This window comes from Limulus polyphemus, unplaced genomic scaffold, assembly GCF_000517525.1.
Source record: "Limulus polyphemus unplaced genomic scaffold, Limulus_polyphemus-2.1.2 Scaffold146, whole genome shotgun sequence".
Classification (NCBI taxonomy): domain Eukaryota; kingdom Metazoa; phylum Arthropoda; class Merostomata; order Xiphosura; family Limulidae; genus Limulus; species Limulus polyphemus.
The window spans coordinates 597,296-601,437 of record NW_013665756.1 but is presented as its reverse complement, the minus strand read 5'-3'; the positions used below and the strand labels follow the sequence as shown (position 1 = coordinate 601,437).

Below are 4,142 nucleotides of genomic sequence, written 5' to 3'. Positions count from 1 at the left end.
AGTTTCTTCCTTAACAGACAGACAAACTGTTAACTTGACAGTTCGTTTCTAAGTCAGCATTTTCCGGTAAAAGATCCGCGTTTTGAAACATCCGGGAAATCACACCCATACGCGTTGTCTTTTGTCTATAAGAAAGATAGAAAACTTTATATTTCAGTCTTAAGTTCAACTGTTTATGTATCTTTTGTTGGAATTGAGTCGTTGAGAGAATAAGACGTAAGTAAGATAATTTTTATCTTTGTTTGGTTACTGCAAAACTGAAAGTAAGACTAAACAGGTGTCGATATAATAGTAAAACTCTGTTCTTCATCGGTTTTATATGTAACATACAATACAATACCTGTATTATTGTACACTAGTACATTCCATTACAGTTCATTCTAACTGATAAACTTAAATATGATCGTATATAATATTAAATTGAAACATTTTGTTTGTTTGTAATTAAGCACAAAGCTACACAATGGGCTATCTGCCCACCACGGGTATCGAAACCCGGATTCTAGCGTTGTAAGTCCGCAGACATACCGCTGTGCCATTGGGGTGCTTGCTTGATAGAAGTAATATATATATACTCTTTATTCTCTCTTAAAATTGGTGTTGAGTTCATAGAATGAAAATACCAAATATATATTAGTGTTATTCTTCTCTTCTTGTATTGTTTGTTTGAAGCTAAGCAAAAAGCCACACAATGGGCTATTTGTGCTCTGCCCACCACGGATATTGGAACCCGGTTTCTAGCACTGTACGTCCGCAGACATACCGCTGTGCCACTGAAGGGCTCTTCTTGTATTAATTTTTTTAAACAGAATGTATACAGTTAAGAATATTTCTGCGATGCTCTGGAGTTATGAATTTAAAAAAAAAATTGACAAAATAACAAGATGCTAGATGATACTAATATGTGTTCAATACCGAATGGTAAGAGATACTAGAATATATCTATTGATCAATGTCATAAGATACTAGCATGTACGTTTTCACGAATGGTAAAAGATACTAACATATATATTAACGAATGGTAGCAGATGAAAGCATTTATATATTAACGAATGGTAGAAGATACTAGCGTATATATATATTAAGGAACGGTAGAAGAAACTCGCATGTATGTATTAAGGAACGGTAAAATATGCTAGTATCTATATACTAACGAACGGTAGAAGATACTAGTGTGTATATATTTAAAACGGTAGAAGATATTAGCGTGTATGTATATTAACGAACGGTAGAATATACTAGCATGTATATATTCAAAATGGTAGAATATACTAGCGTGTATATATTCAAAACGGTAGAATATACTAGCATGTATGTATTAAATACATACATGCTAGTATATTCTACCGTTTTGAATATATACACGCTAGTATATTCTACCATTCATTAATATATACACACTAGTATATTCTACCGTTCGTTAATATATAAATACTAGTATATTCTACCGTTCAGAATGGTAGAATATACTAGTGTGTATATATTAAAAACGGTAGAATATACTAGCATGTATGTGTTAACAAACCGTATAATATACTAGTATGTATATATTAGCGAACGGTAGAATATACTAGTGTGTATATATTAAAAACGGTAGAATATACTAGCATGTATGTATTAACAAACCGTATAATATACTAGTATGTATATATTAGCGAACGGTAGAATATACTAGTGTGTATATTTTAAAAACGGTAGAATATACTAGCATGTATGTATAAACAAACCGTATAATATACTAGTATGTATATATTAACGAACGGTAGAATATACTAGCATGTATATATTAACGAACGGTAGAATATACTAGCGTGTATATATTAACGAACGGTAGAATATACTAGCATGTATATATTAACGAACGGTAGAATATACTAGCATGTATATATTAACGAACAGTAGAATATACTAGCATGTGTATATTAACGAACAGTAGAATATACTAGCATGTGTATATTAACGAACGGTAGAATACACTAGCATGTATGTATTAAAAACGGTAGAATATACTAGCGTGTATATATTAAAAACGGTAGAAGATACTAGCATGTGTGTATATTAACGAACGGTAGAATATACTAGTGTGTATATAAATGAACGGTAGAATATACTGGCATGTATATAAGTAATAAACCCAGCACTCTGGACGCGCGCGCTGATTGGTTGCCTCAGGGGAGAGAAGAGGTGATGTCATCAAAGCTGACGATATAATAGTTCCAAGTTTTGTCACAAGATGCGAGTCGTTAAGCCGCCATCACAGGTGGCCATGTTGTCATAGTGTTGAAATTATAATTCGATACCAGACAGACGGCCATAATGGATGATTACATAATATTACCACGAAATCGAGGATGACTCATACAAAACATGTTTCAACAAGAATTTATTAATTAATTCGTCCAAAGAAGGATTATATCTTAATTGAAACTTACTCGAGCAATTAAAGATTTCAGTAATATTATCATAATAAAAAATCTGGAGGACACTTAAGATTAATGCATTTATAATTAATTCGTTCTAAAAAGGACGATACAATAATTAAAACTTATTATTCAAAGATTTTCAGTACTAAATTATTAGATACATAATACACTTATAATTAATTCGTCCTAAAAGGATGATACAATAATCAAAACTTAATGAATGAAGTATTTTCAATGACATGAAATATTATTTATTGTAACATGATCACAACATGCATTTTTACTACACACACGATACATGTCTGTAGGGTTAAGTTGACGCTTTAATGCAACAAAATCGTTAATAAAACGTTTATTATGTAATAATTAAAACTTTTATTAGTTTGGGACAAAATATTTTACACACGTTACACGAGATTTCCACATGTCAAAACCATTATTTTAACGACTGTTCGTACGATTGTATACAAGTCATCAACGTCTACATTTAATTATGTTAAAATGCTTTATCTGTAATAAAAATAATAAATGAGTGTCTTACTACTTATCCATCCGTTATCTTATAGGCATTTCCAGATGTACGAAATACATAACTTCTTTCATGTTCTGTAGGACAGTGTTTCACAAATCATACATAACCAATAATCGCTCTATGTTACTATTTGAAATACCAGAACTTTCAGATTGTCTAAGACACTATCAGGAAACACACATACAAATCTCTACACGTTGTTTCACGATTATAATAAGTACACAAGATTAAAGAACCCGAACTGATGTTAATCTAGTTAAACCTTAATACCGTTTAAGTTTTCTTTGCACACAGTTGTAAAAAGAAAGTTTTGTGACAGTACTTTGGACATATTGACGTCCCCAACACACAGTTTACCAAGTGTGACTCATTCAAAGGTCAGTTCTGAGTTGACCAAGTCTATGTGGTTTGCAAAGTAAGTACTGTGTTGCAATGTAGGAGTAGAGCAGAGTTTGAAGAAATACAAGTAAAGCGTGGTCGCATTCTGGAATGATCCAAGGACCATAAATTATAAACCAAGTGATTAAAGTTTTAATAACAATTCAGTGTTTGTCATACATCCTTAATAGAACATCGGTTACTATAATCACTATATAAATTTAATAAGAACCTCTAAATAATATTCATTTTACATATCTCTAATCGCATTCAGTTATAGACCGTAAGTTATATCTATATATATTTAATAATGTACACCATACTTTAAATAGTTTTACTGAAGTCAGCAATGCAAGTAAAATCTTGGACATAATTGTTCACAAAACTTCAAAATACACTAAGATATTATTTACAAAACTTCTTAATTTATAAAATATTGATATACACCTTAATATAATAATACCTGTTATATATTCATGTTCAAGTAGATTACAATAAATGAAACATAAGGGGCAAGTAATAAAAGTTTTCTTTATTTTAGAATCTATACAAAACATTTGAAAACTAAATCCGCCGTACAGTTTAAAATTGACCTTCAAAATGCAAGTAAAGACTTGTAAAGTGTCACACATACTCAAATAGTAGGCAATATTTAAATTTTTACTCATATGACGGTGTAAATCAAATAAATCTATTAAACTCATATAGACAGGGAATGCACCAAAAACCAGTATTTCGATCGTTAATACAAAACGGACAAACAACCTAGAAATTCTATTTCAAGTTTCTTATGATAAAAGATAATACAG

General features: G+C 30.7%; 1 protein-coding gene across 2 annotated transcripts in view; it reads left to right on the top strand.

Annotated features, from left to right (window-relative positions):
* The first annotated feature begins 110 nt into the window (after positions 1-110).
* The window catches only part of LOC106475375 (G-protein coupled receptor Mth2-like), a 12,581-nt gene continuing 8,549 nt past the window's right edge, over positions 111-4,142 (top strand). The window contains exon 1 of one of the 2 annotated variants that reach the window (XM_013936060.2): positions 111-216. The gene's annotated coding sequence lies outside the window, so the exon portion shown is untranslated. The remainder of the gene's footprint in view (positions 217-4,142) is intronic. The other variant, XM_013936068.2, reaches the window with a different exon arrangement.